Below are 14581 nucleotides of genomic sequence, written 5' to 3'. Positions count from 1 at the left end.
AGACAAATTTGTGATTTATGGATGATCACCAAATAACGGACACTTTTTAGGTCCCAATCTCGAACAAAAATGTAAAAATTCTGAATCTTCATAGGTTATTTCTTAGGTGAAACGACTATTTAACAAAACCTGAACGCAAAATGTACTAGAAAAATATTGATTTGTAATTTTTGCATCCATTATGAGGTCAAAAAGAAGTCTTGAAAAAGTTACCTTATTCAACCACAATAATAATAATAAACTTCAGAGAAAATCGTTGAATTACTGTCCAGTTATTAATTTCAAGGTCTGATTTCATAAATACGACTGTAATTAATTATAATAAAATGATAACTTTTTTATTTAAAAAAGGACATTAAATTATATGAAGCTTTTTTTTTCTTTTATTTAATATCTTTATCGAAATTTACAACTATACATCATAATACATTCAGTAAATTTGCTCTCAGTTATAATGGAATGTTACAGGCGTGTAAGAAACTACGCATGATGTTTTTACATTAGCAGGTCTCGTGGCCATCTTCTTTTCAGGCCTCTCGGAGGATTGTCAAGTGTGGAAGTGGAAGCAAGGCTAGAAACCAGTGAGTTTGGGTGGTTAGGGAGTTTATAATGGAAGGAATGATTCCTGGTTCGGGGTAGATCGTTTACTTATGGAACATTATGGTTTTTATGTATGATTTTATTTGTGACAAAGAGTAAGGCGCACTGAGAATTTTACGAAGGATTTTTAATTGTAAGGATTGGATACGAGAGGAATAAATAATATTAAATAATCACAATTACATTTACACTCTTATATACAATATTTAAACTATAGACCTGAGGATCCCTGAGTCCACTCTATCCCTCTATGAGATCCCTGCGCATCCCTCATATAAAGGATACTGTAGGACCAGGTTTGAATATCCTTGAACTATTGCAATTTCCTAGGCGTGTGGATGGGTTATTTGGATTGGCCGGTTCAGGTTGGTATTAATTAGTGACCGCTTTGGTCCTGTTTTGGGGCGCAAGCTATAAGCCGTGTGTATACGGTCAAAATACTTACAAATGCTTGTCATATAATGTTCTTACAAGTATATATATATCTAAAAATTGACCGCTAAAGTTAATTGGCAATATTTTAAACAATTCAGTTACAATCTTAAACTATAGTTAATTATTGATTAACTATTTCTCGGAATATTATGTAATTTATTAAAACACAGAGAGTAAATATATTTACCTGCTGGCACTTCTAAAATAAACTGAGCACAAACGTATGGACGGTACCAGTTTGCCCAAATACCCTTTATTTTGTGCCCCAAATCCGGCAATCGATGAGTCGGCCACAAATCATGCTAATTTTTACCAGCCAAAAAACACATCCACACGCTTGTGCGTGATAAAATTCGCTAGACTTTGGCAAATATGTTGCAGCATCTATAGTGCTTGGGGAAGCGCTTGTGCTGCATGCCCTCATTTGTGCTCAGTTAATATTGTTTTAGAATAGCCAACTCGCGGATTCAAAAGTTAACTTAGTTTAAGGTTGTATATTTCAAAATTCTATTAATTGGGTGCAAGTACATTGTTTTCAAATCTTATCATTTAACCTAAGTGCTTTATTTTTGTTTTAATAAAGCACTAATGCATATGTGCATAGATATTATTTGTCTTGGTAATTAAATTAACAGTTATCCGATAAATATTCTAAAACGAAAGTTGAACTTATAGGTTATCTTGTACTGTTTCTATTAAATTGTATTATCTATTACATGCTTTTACGTTTTTCTTTTCATTTCGTTTACCTTTCTCATAAGAAAAATAGTGTAAATCGAAGATGATAGCCGACATAGGTTCGACGTCCGACGTTTGTTACATGTTTTTTTTATATTATTTATAAAACCAAGTGTTTATAAAATATTAAATTCGTGGTAATTGGCAAACGGGTGAATCCGGCTGTATGTTTCTTGGTAACCGATGTCGAGATGAAAAAAATGCAAATATACTCAGTACAATTATTTAAAATATATTTCAGTTTCTTTATTTTTCTAAATGTATGTTCCAATCTTTTCAATGCGACTTCTAAAAAGAGAGGAGGATTTTGAAGTATTTTTCTCTGTTTTTAGTCAATGTTCTCTTAATTTATTCAATGTCTCTGGTAACCAACATATAAATACTAGCCAGCAGAGGTGGAATTAGCCAAACCAGGGTATTATGTTCATAAAGAACCCTGCTAATGGATGAGTGAGCCAGGCCGCTTCTGATTTAGATATAGATAATCAAAACACGGACTAGTTGCTGCACGCTCCTTGAATCATGTGACACTGTCATGATCGCACGGCATACTTTATTTTATTTTTATCGTCAGATCATTAATAGTTCTTACTACAAATGTTTATAAGATTAATTTTCCCCTCTATTAGAAGGAATAAATCTGTAATTATAGGGTTAGTCTCTATGATGATAAGTATCTACAACGTTTTCGTCAGTGAAAATCAGAAAATTATTTGATCTCGAAAACATTAACATAATCCTTAGGATAATTTACCGGAAAATCGTAATAGAAATGATATGTTGTTTTTTAGAACAACAAATAATTTTTTGATCCACGTTGATTAATATAAAGTAAAAAATAAATGTAAACTATTTTTTTGTCTTTCCTTGCTAATGTAATTTTATTTTAAACATATAACAATAAAACTTATGTCATCATATGAAATAATTATTTTTTTAAATTTATTTATTGATATTTACAACTGTATAAAAAATACAACAAATAAATTTGATCATAAAGACATAATGATAATGATAATATATGATAATGATACAGCATGTAGAGAAACTACCCAGACGTAGAACTCTAAAAACATTTTACGATATAAGGTCACGAGGCCACCTTCTTTTCAGGCGCCTCGGAGGATTACCAGGAATGGAAGAGGATCCAAGGTTAGAAACTAGTGGGTTTGGGTGGTTAGGGAGTTTATAATGGAAAGAATGATATCGGGTTCGGGCTAGATTGGTTACATAAGGAACATTTAGGTCTTTATGGATGTTTTTATTAGTAACAAAATAAGGAGCATTGAGGATTTTACGAAGGATTTTGGATTGTAAGGATTGGATACGAGAGGAATTCGAAGGTTTAGTGGAGCCCCAAAGCTCATCTCCGTATGTCCAGATGGGCCTTATTATTGTCATGTAGATCATTCTTTTGTAATGAGTTGGAAGTTTAGACCGTTTGTCTATTAAGTGCTGTAATAGTCGGAATCTGCGTGCAGTCTTCTCAGTCTTGTGTGAGGATTCCAGGTTAGTCGTATGTCAAGGTGTAGTCCAAGATAACGAATCTGTTCTAAAGGGGTAAGAGCCACATTATTAAAGTATACTGAAGGTCAGTCGGACATGAAATAAAAAAAAATATTGGAAGGAGATACCTATGAAGTAGATTGTAGGAAGTCAAAAAAAAGGTACAAAATAGTAGAAAAACTATTTAATGTTAACCAACTTTGCAGGGCGTGACAACAACAAACGAAAACAACTGAACAACTTAGACTAAATTATAGGATATGATGATATGATATATTAAAGGCCCGAATAGTTTGCCATAATCATTCAATATATATTTTTTTACTCCTATAAATGAAAGTTAGTTAGTATATATAATTAGCTCTACCTATTTAAGACTTAGGGAACTTATAATTCTTTGAGTGATAGGAGATATATGAAGAGACGATATTTCTATGTAGAAAGAGCAAGTATTCAGGGTTGTGTGGAGTCCACAAGGGTGTTCAATATTAAATGAAGGATTTTTCAAATGCAGTAGTATCTTAGGGGAGGGGTTGGAGAGAATTTCGGATTTGTACAGAAGGGAGTTCGAAGGGGATGTGAGGAGGGAGATGGGATTGGGTGAAACATGGAACACAAGATAGTGGCTGGAAACAATAAAAAGTGTCGATGAAAGCCAAGCATAGCATAGTTTCTTGTGTGACGATGGATTATTCAATTTTCGCCATTTAGATTTCCATTTTCATATTGTTTTCATCTTTATGTCATTCATCTGATCATATTAAACTAAACTAATAGAGTGAAGTAGAAATTATTTATTTATTTTTATTAAAACCTTGTAGACACTTAACAGCTGTAAATATCCTGCACCAGCTACTTTAGGCTATTCTATTCCTTTCCGTCCTTTGAACTTTGAACTCTTGAAGAAGAGAAATGGTATAAATAGCACGTTACGATTACTAAATTAAGAAGAAGGATCAACCTGTTAAGTTGGTGAAAAGAAAAATTTCTAGTTGAGTGAAAAAAAGTTCTAGTAAAGTGAAAAAAAAGTCTAGTTGAGAAAACATACAACCGTTTCAACTGTTCAAAGGCTACCCATTCCAAAAACTCCATGTTCGCTCCAGTCCTGTTTGCTATTGTAGAGGAGGTGATCAAAATGCATAGCACATACTTCAAATGTGCTAGCTGTTACCTGAGCAAAGGGACTGATTTGATCATCTTGAGGTACAGAGGAAGCTTTGTGGATACCTGGAGGACCTCAGGAGAACCACCGAATTCCTCATTTTAATCCCTGACCTGGCCATCTAAGGGAAGAACACCGAAGAAGAAAAAGATTTCATTGGCTAAATTGGCTTTTACCGCAAGCTTACCTTCATGTAGAAAGTAGAAGGTTGTCTGATAGTACAGTTTGTGAAATTTTTGCCTGTTACTTCTGTAGCATCTCCGAAACCAGTCATGTGCACATCCGAAAAAGCTTTATTTGTTGATAACAACTTAACGAAACCTCCTTACCCTTTAATTCAGCTAAACGCGAAGATCTAGAGTGCATATATCCAAATTACGAAGTAGTAGCTAAAGCAAAGGAAGCCCGAACTTTATGAAAAGCAGTCACAGGGCTACACGTGCAACCAGGAGACTGTTCGCTGCAATATTTAAGTTGTCTGCTTCAGATTTCAACTTAAAAACACCTAGTGCAGTTTTAACAGCTAAGTTCCGACAGCCCAGGTTATAAAGAAATTTTAAGGGAAAGATTCCGAGGCCCATAATATTACTAATTTATGGTTTACATTTTTTGTCACATCCATTCAATCTGATAAAACAATCATTAGCACTCGTTATTCGTTATTCAATGAAATTAAAATTGATAATTATCATATATAAGGTAAATAATGGTGTGTTCTAAATAACTCAAATAGGGTTGAGATAATTTTAAATTATCTTAATATAAAAGAAAACAGAAAATTATATTAAAGAAAGTTTAGAAAATTTAATAATATAGGAGATTTTTTTTCTCAATTAAAGATACGTTTATTTTATTTTTTGTATAAGTTTTATACTTATTTTATATTCATATTATATTATATTTTATCTTCCGTTGGTAGAGAAACTTTGTATTTATCTAGGAAATTAAAACACTTTATGTCCTCACTCGCATTTTATATTTTAAACATCATGGAACAAATCTGGTTCTGTGTTTATCTGTATTCAAATTTTTGTTTGGGCGTCATTTTTAGGGATTCTGGCTGGTAGCTAGTTGGTCCCGTATCGATTTTACAAATTCAATCAAAATCGCGTACATCTCTATCCGATTTGGCTCAAATTTAAACGGGAAGTTCGGGACAATGTATATTATATGTTTCAGTAAAAATCTTATCAAATTTAATTCACTGCTATCGCTTCATTCTGGCCATAAGTATTTTTCTCGGCGCATATGTTTCGAAAACGGGTCATCCCGTAGATTTTATTCTCAAACAAATCAGATTTATTAAAAAAATAAAAATTATAAAATTTATTCTTCAACCTTAAAATATAATTATATTTATAGTATGTTAATTACAGTATTTTTTTTTTTTTTAAATGCTTTCAATAGTTTTTGTGTGTATTACGGAAAATGACAGCGCACTGCTTTACATAATTATAGTATGTAATATGAAAGCTCATACTTTATTATTATATTATCAGATTATTATATTGGATTGATAATTATCGATACATTTTATTTATCAATTGAATTGAATTACCTTATTACATTTTAAATAAAATTTGATCCTCATTGAGGACATTAAATGATATTTTGAGGTATGATTTTTTTTTCTCTTATATTATTTTATAATAATTTTAAAAAAAGTTCTATAAAAATGATACATTATTTTTTATGATGGCTATTGAATTATTCTAAACATGTAAATTATTGAACCCGTAGTAAAAGAACTATTGATTTCGTTATGATTATGTATACATATGTTAGGAGGGGTGAAGAATTATATGTTGTATACAGAGCATATGCAGGAGACTTTGCTGTCTGAAGTGATTCGTATGCAGGGGCAAACAGTAACGTTTAGTTTCGTATCACAATGTGAATATCAAACGTTATAAGTACCCATGTTCCTCTGTTTTTCTTTATTTTTGCTGATTCTAAAAATTATTTTAAAATATTAAAAAAACAAAATGTTTAATGTATTGATAAGTCATATTCGCGGTATATGAGCTCTTAAATATTATTAAAAAATACTATTTATATTTATATTACAATTTCATTAAACAATAAAAAGAATTATGATATATACGGATAGAAAATGAGATGTTATTGATCCTTGTAATTTTATTTAAATCACATGCGTTTTTCTTTGTCCTGGTAATGTTTAACTTGAATAATAATTTGAAGTTAAAAATATTTTTAAAGCTTATTCTATAAATTCTAGTAGGTTATAATCCGATAAACTATTATGTATTGATTTCTCATTCATTAATAGATTGCTCCAATATTTAAGAGAAAGGAGAAAGATTTTAGTATGTTTAAAATTTAACTTATCATTGGCTTCTAGTTTTTTGACCTCCTAAATATAAATGAGTTAACTCTGTTGCAAAAAATAGATTAAAAAAGTAGTGATGATTTCTTGAGGGATAATTAATTGGTATTAATATGAATGTAATGGGGATACATGTATATTTAACTGTATAAATGTACGTTAGGTATATACCTCCGTATTATACTATCGATATAGCATTTCTAAAGTCTAAAAAATAGACTATATTAGGTTTAAAATTCAACTTATTATTTGCTCCATATCTAGTGTGCTGAGTTTAATCCATTTTTAAGAAAACAAAATTAAATTAAAAAGTAGAGATAATTTTGGGGGGAATAATTAATTGGAAAAATAAAATACAGAACAAAAGTTATTTTTGTTTTTAATATTTCTACGAATTTAATGTGGATATATGTATATTTTTTCTTTTTCTTTTTTATTCATTTATTGACATTTACAACTGTACATAAAACACAACAAGTAAATTTGAAGTAAGATTAAATTGAAATGAGACAGGCATGTAGAGAATCTACTCATTGGAAGCACTCTAAAATAATTTTTACAATATAAGGTCTAGAGGCCATCTTCTTTTCAGGCGCTTCAGAGGATTGTCAGAGATGAAAGAGGAGACAAGGTTAGAAACTAATGGGTTTGAGTATTTAGGGAGTTTATAATGGAAGGATTGATATCTGGTTCGGTCTAGATCGGTTACATATGGAACATTAAGGTCTTTATGGATGATTTTATTTGTGACGGAGTATGGAGCATAAAGGATTTTACGAAGGATTTTGGATCGTAAGGATTGGATTCGAAAGGAATTAGAAGGTTTAGTGAAGACCCAAAGCTTAACTCCGTATTTCCAGATAGGCCTTATTATTGTCAGTTAGATTAGTTTTTTGTAATGAATTGGAAGTTTAGACCGTTTGTCTAGTAAGTACTGTAATAGTCGAAATCGACGTGCAGTTTCCTGTCTTTTCAGTCTTGTGTGAGATATGTGTCATCGGCATACGTGGTGAGGATTGTGTTAGGATTGGTTAGGATGTCAGCTGTATAGTCTGTGTAGATTATGAGACCAAGGATAAACCTTGAGGAACACCAGCGGTCTGAGGGAAGAGAAATGAGTAGGAACCATTGTGGTTTACTTTGAATAATCTATCAGTGAGAAAGGAACGTATGATGAGAAAGTTTGTAGGAAGTTGGAATTTACGGAGTTAGTAAATCAGTCCCGGTGCCAGACTCGATCTAAAGCCTGCTCTATATCGAAAAAGACTCCCGCGCTGTACATTCCGTGCTCTAAAGAAGAGGAGACAACGTCCATCACACGATGACATTGCTGCATAGTGATAGGGTTGTTCGGAATCCAAACTAGGAATGTGGGATTATATGATTGGAATCTAGGATGGGGTATAGGCGTTTCAAAATGGGTTTTTTCCAGGATTTCCTATGATCGGTAATAGAGAGATAGGACGGTAAGAGGATGGGTATTCTGGCGGCTTTTGGGGTTTGGGTATCACTTTGACTATAGATAATTTCCGTATATGTATATTTAATTGTATAAATGTGCGTTTGGTATATACTTAGAGCGTTAATTATGCTATCCTTAGGGCGTTTGTTAATATATTGTTAAGTCCAAAAAATAGACTAGCACTAGCTGATATAAAGTCTGTACTCTTTATAATATTTTCATCTCTTTTAATACAAAAATTTAATTGCAGCATATTTTGACTCTTAGTTACTATGCTCTTTAATCCGATCTTTTCTTGTAAATTTTTGTTTTGTTATTAGTATTTTTTTTCTTATAGAACGGCAAAAATATTTACTAAAAATTCTTTTGAACATTAAAGTAATATTATGGAATAAAATACGGCTAACAATTTTTTATTGTTACACAATTAATTTATCGAGTCTCATATAAGAAAATTCGTCCACTACAATCTCATAGCTATATTATTTCAAGTATATTTATGTAAATAGAAAAGTTTTTATGTTAGGTTACAAAAACAATTTTTTATGGACATAAATTGCCGAATTATATTGTACACTTGTATTTTAAGTTAGCATTACTTGTTCCGTAAAATTTATCTTTTAAAAATAATTGCTATAAAAGAGGATCTATTTTCCCGTTTTTGTTTTAAATATGATAAGTGTACTTAGGTATTGTTTAACTTGTGTATAACTACTATTGATGAAGTTATCAAAATTCTTATTTTCATTTTTCAAGCCGACTATTCTTCATTCGTTTGTCGCCGTCACTATTAATTATTTTTCTTGTCTTTGTTGAAGTTATATATAAATGCTTCGTGCGGTAAATAAATCAACTTGAAGTCATGGGGAGCGTTTTTCTTTTCGTTTTCTTTGCTACTTATATACTTTTGTTTAATATTGCATGTAGGTATGTAAGGTTTTTAAGTGTGGCATGGTTGAAAATATTTCTTCCTATGGTTAGTTCTTTATCCCGATTTTGAATTGCATTGATAAATTTTAAATCTAAATATTTATATTTTTTTATGAACTAATTTAATCAGTTTAATATTCAAACACAGTTTAAGCGAAATTATTTTGACATTGTTTGTTAGATTGCTTTCGAATAAGTGAAAAAAAAAATCGGATGATATACTTTTGCTAACCCAATGTTTTCTAAATCAGTATATTTCAAAATATAATAGTGATGAATTTAAGAGAAATTAGTATACTTATTAATACCATAATATCAATGTTGTGTTACTTATGAACGGACGTTTATATTTTATTATAATTTATTGAAATTAGAATATTAACATATATATATACATCATGTAGAAGAGAAGAATATATTCTTATAGAAATAATGTTTAAACGAGAAAATCAAGTTATGAAAAAAATTGCCCCTGTTTTTATAGTATCTTATGAACAGAATTTTATTTTTTGGAAGTATATTTTAATAAAAATATCATGTTCTTAAAGGAATAGGCTTTTTTTTTAGTATTTTAATGAACGGAAGTTTGTGGAAATAATGTTCAAATGGGAAAATCACGTTATGAAAAAGATTTGTTGGAAGTATATTTTAATTAGAATATCATGTTCTTAAAGAAATTTTAATGATTATATTGAAATATTCTGAAAATATTTTAATACTATTTTTATTGTTATAAATTTTTATTGTTTTATTCATTTCGCTCATAAAATTTACAGTTGCTATTTTCAGTGGAGTGAAGATTCATGAAAGTTTATTCATTGTGTGTTAGTCTTTTTTGACTTTTAAAGAAATGTGTGATAATTTTATCTAACGTCTTAAATTAATTTTGTTTTCATTTTAGTTTTTAAGAAGCGTTCATATTGCGTCTTATACCGTTATTATCATTTTTCGTTCCTAAATCCATTATGTTTTATCTTACTGTATTGAAAAATTCTTTATATTTCATTTATTTATCAGAGATATCAATTTAGTCCAATGTTTTGGTAATTTATTAATTCGGTTAGTGCCGGCAATTTATATCATATATTATAGTCGTTAAGAAAAACCAGTTTATTGAAATAAACTATTACCACTCATTATTGTCAATATTAATTTTGGAATTCGTTTTTAAATTTTAGTTTAGATAGTATTTCTGGATGGTTGTTCTAGATCTTTTTGTTTTTGATTATATATTTAGCATATTATTTATCCGTAAAATAAAATTGTTGTTAGTAAATAAAATCCTTAAGAACTAGATAGTTGATTTCCTATACATAAAAAAAGAGTAATAATGAAATACGAGCATGTTTTAATAATCGTTATAAAAGTGGTTAATTACTTTCCTGAGAAATTCAGACAATTAATTTTATTTGTTTACATTTTATGTGAAATATTGCGGAAACATATTTTTCTTATTTACACCCATAATTACTTTTTAATTGCACATTATTATTTATTTTTAATGAATGGTATAGAATAGAAAGTTTCAACACATTTTATAATCCTTGCAACAATCATTAAACTCAATTACGGAAGTGAAACTAGTGTAGAATTAGATATGTTTATTTTGTCGTGTAATATCTTGGCTTGGATGTATTTAAATGTTTCAGATGTGTATATTGGTTAGTTATATGTTATGATGGAATCATATATATCTATATTCGTATTTATATTAATTGCTACTTGTTCATGCTGTCATGTTACCGCCATAAGAAACTTACGATTTTAGTAAATAAATTTATTGAAAGCATTCTTATTTCATTTTAGAATATTCAGCAGAAAATGTATAACGTTATTTCTGTGTTTTATATTATTTTAAAACTAAAAGTCGACCGGCACTAAGAAAACTCGAATTTTTAAAATGTATTAAAAAATATGAAATTAAAGGAGAAGATTAAAAGTATATTATTAATTTTTGTGTTTTTATTTTTGGCATATTTTGCTTGGTGTTATAGACAGTGTTATAGACCAATGTACAGAATGTTTTAAAACTTAAAATATTAGAAAATAATTTGAGATTTATCATCTTTATTTTTATCTAACTCTATTAATGTAACCTTTTACAAGATTTGCGACTTATTAATTATGTGAAAAAAAAATTATAACCGAATTTATAAATGAACCATAAAAAATTATAAATTGACTGTATTTATGTGTCAAAGAAGAATTAATGCTCGTTTGCTTTATGACGAAATATTTTTCTAATTTGAATCACTATAAACATTCAATAAATAAATAAATGAAGTAGTGGTAATAAATTGCTATTGTGCAATTTTCTGTGCTTTTTGAACAGTTTTAAAAATTTATTTTCGATGGTGCGTTTATAATTTATATAATATTATTATAAATTTATGATTGTAATAAGTATTTTTAGATGCATGTGGTAATCATATAACTTATAAAAATCGACTTTGTTTTAAATATTTGAAATAATTATTTTTAATTTAAGCTAAAATTTTAACCTGTGAAATAGTAACGGTGTTCGCGGCTAGTTCTGCTATATCGTTTTGTTTGTTCTAGAAAGGAAAAAAAAACTGATTCGACTGTCGGATCTTGTTTCCATAAAAAAGAACCGAATATAATGATCCTTTGACGTCAACTGCCATAAATTCAGAAGCTATGAAAGAAACCATATAATTGCAGTGTGGGTTGATAGCTTATTAGCGCATAGTGATTAGGACTAAAGAAATTTATGGTTATTTCGATTATTTTCAGTTCTTTCCTGATAGGTAAATAATAGAACTACGGGTCAGTCTATCACGCACCCAATAATTTTCCTATCCCCGTTGAGTGGGTATTTAGATTTTGGTTTTCTCAAAAATCGCTACCTTTCTATCTTTTATTTGATTTACTATGTGGATTAAGTATAAATATTTAAAAATGTTATGTTATCTAATAATTCCTTGAATAAGATTATTATAATTAATTACAATTTCTATCTTACATTATTTTAATCTATTGTCCGTTATTCGGGACCGACTTAAATTATTTTAAACCGATTTTTAAAGATTCTTTATTATATGGGAATAGGAATACATTAGTGTATTCTTCAACTATATACATTTATATTTTACCATTACAGTGCACAATGAATGGTTTATTTATTTTTCGGAGGAACCCGATATGTTCAGATATGTCATCTTCCGCATTAACCGGTAACGGTTCTGTTTTTCTCAGAGCTACTTTTTATTATATTGACTAAGAGATCCAATTAATAATTAAACAGTAGATTAATAATTGTTTTTTGATATGATTTGTTTTGATGTGATTTAATATATCTAAATTTGTCTTGTAATATTACAGACATCACGGGCAAAACTGACCTATTTGATGATAATAGCAATATTAAATGAACAATTTAATATAAAGTTTATTTTATATTTGTTCGCTGTTATTATTTTTCATATGAAAAATGAACTTCAACCAAAACTCAATTTATAAAAAAATTGTAGTACATTAATATCTATGTATTATCTATCTATTTTATTTATAGACATTCTACGAGGTTTATACTTGCTGTCAAAAATATTTTTGTTTATAATTATCTGCTTATAAATGTTTTCCGTTTTAAATCTAGTTGGATTTGGTTAGTAGCGAATTACGGGATTTACTTTGTATGTTTTTTTACTAATTTCATATAGTAATAATAGGTGAATTATATTAATATATGATGCCTATGAAATGATATTATATTTTTGGGATTATGTGTATAATGTATTTATTTAATAAGGTATTGATTGGTGTTAAAATGTCCACATTTAATTCATTCCCAGCTATACCCTGAATAATTGTTTGAAGTTTCTATTAAATTATTTTTCCTTAATGTTCTCTGAGTTAATGGTGTTCTATTTAATAAAAGCTAAATGTATTTGTTTTAATTTTGGTTTTCGGATAAGATTTAAGGCCATTTTTAATTTATAAGATTTTTGGCCGCTTTATTCGTTCATGTGTTTTTAGTTGTTAATTTTTATATGGCTATTGATATAATTTTTAATATTTCTTTTAAATAAATATTATCATTTACAAATTTTAATGTACCATAAACATTTTTTTGTTCAGTATTGAGCAAAATATTTGTTTTTAACTTTTTCTCACTAGTAGTGAAGAGTATATTATTTGAAAATGACTTTATAATGATTAATGGTAATTATTAGCTTGGTTTGTTTTATTTTTAGAACAAAAATATTCGTCCGGTAATTTCTTTGGTTGTAATGTCAATTTCATGTTGTTTATATTATGAATTGAAATGAACCGAAATTTGTAGTTATGAGTAATTAGTATTATTTCTAACACTATATTATTATTTATTTATATTTATAAATATAAGGAGGAGAGGGGGTTCAAACTGTTTTGATTCACCTTGCCAAGATTTAGCAATTCAAGTAACCAATTTCAATTATCAATCAATCACTAAACTAAAAAAGAATGTAGATTAAGAAAATTTTGAAAAAACTTTCGTTAAAGAAATATTTTATTATATTTTTTTTTTACTCTCCTAAGGTATAAAAACTATACTCATTGAAGCAGTAAAGTTGTAATTAAAGTGTGTATTTTTAATCGTTAGAATATAGAATATTCTAACGATTAAAAATACACACTACTATTACAATAGTAATTGAAGTGAGATTGCAAGCATAAATTTCAGTCTTTATATGTCTTTTATTTTGCTATATTAAAAATTGCAATGATAAGTGTACTTTATTGTACTTCGTGTACATTATTGACTCGTGAAAAAAATAAGCGAATTCAGAATATTATGGAGTATTTTATATTTAAAACAAAGAAGAAATTTATAAGCTGATTAAGGACTTTATTTATTTTGAAAATTATTTAAATTTCGAATATTAAGACTATCAAGTATTATTTCACATGTGTCTGCTTTGAAGAATATAATGAAAAATAATGTTCTCTTCTGGGTTAATTATTGAGAATATAATTATTCTTAATAACTAATCATTATAAATATAATTTAATAGTTTTATGTCAAAAGAGAGCAAACCTACATTTCAGAAATTTGGGTTATTTTGTCAAATTAAAATTTGAAAACCAAAACTCATTCAGTAAATTAAAATTTTTTTTAAATTTATTTGTTGATATTTACAACAGTATAAAAAATACAAGTAAATTTGATCATAATGACATAGTGATATGATACAGGATGTAGAGAAACTACCTAGTAGTAGAACTCTAAAAACAGTTTACACTATAAGGTCACGAGGCCATCTTCTTTTCAGGCGCCTCGGAGGATTGCCAGGAATGGAAGAGGAATTCCAGGTTAGTCGTTTGTCAAGATGTAGTCCAAGATAACGAATCTGTTCTACAGGGGTAAGAGCCACATTATTAAAGTATACTGTAGGGCAGT

This window comes from Halyomorpha halys, unplaced genomic scaffold (assembly GCF_000696795.3).
Source record: "Halyomorpha halys isolate HHAL.00 unplaced genomic scaffold, Hhal_1.1 Scaffold1342.1, whole genome shotgun sequence".
Lineage (NCBI taxonomy): Eukaryota > Metazoa > Arthropoda > Insecta > Hemiptera > Pentatomidae > Halyomorpha > Halyomorpha halys.
The sequence above is the reverse complement of the archived record's forward strand: the minus strand, read 5'-3'. Positions refer to the sequence as shown.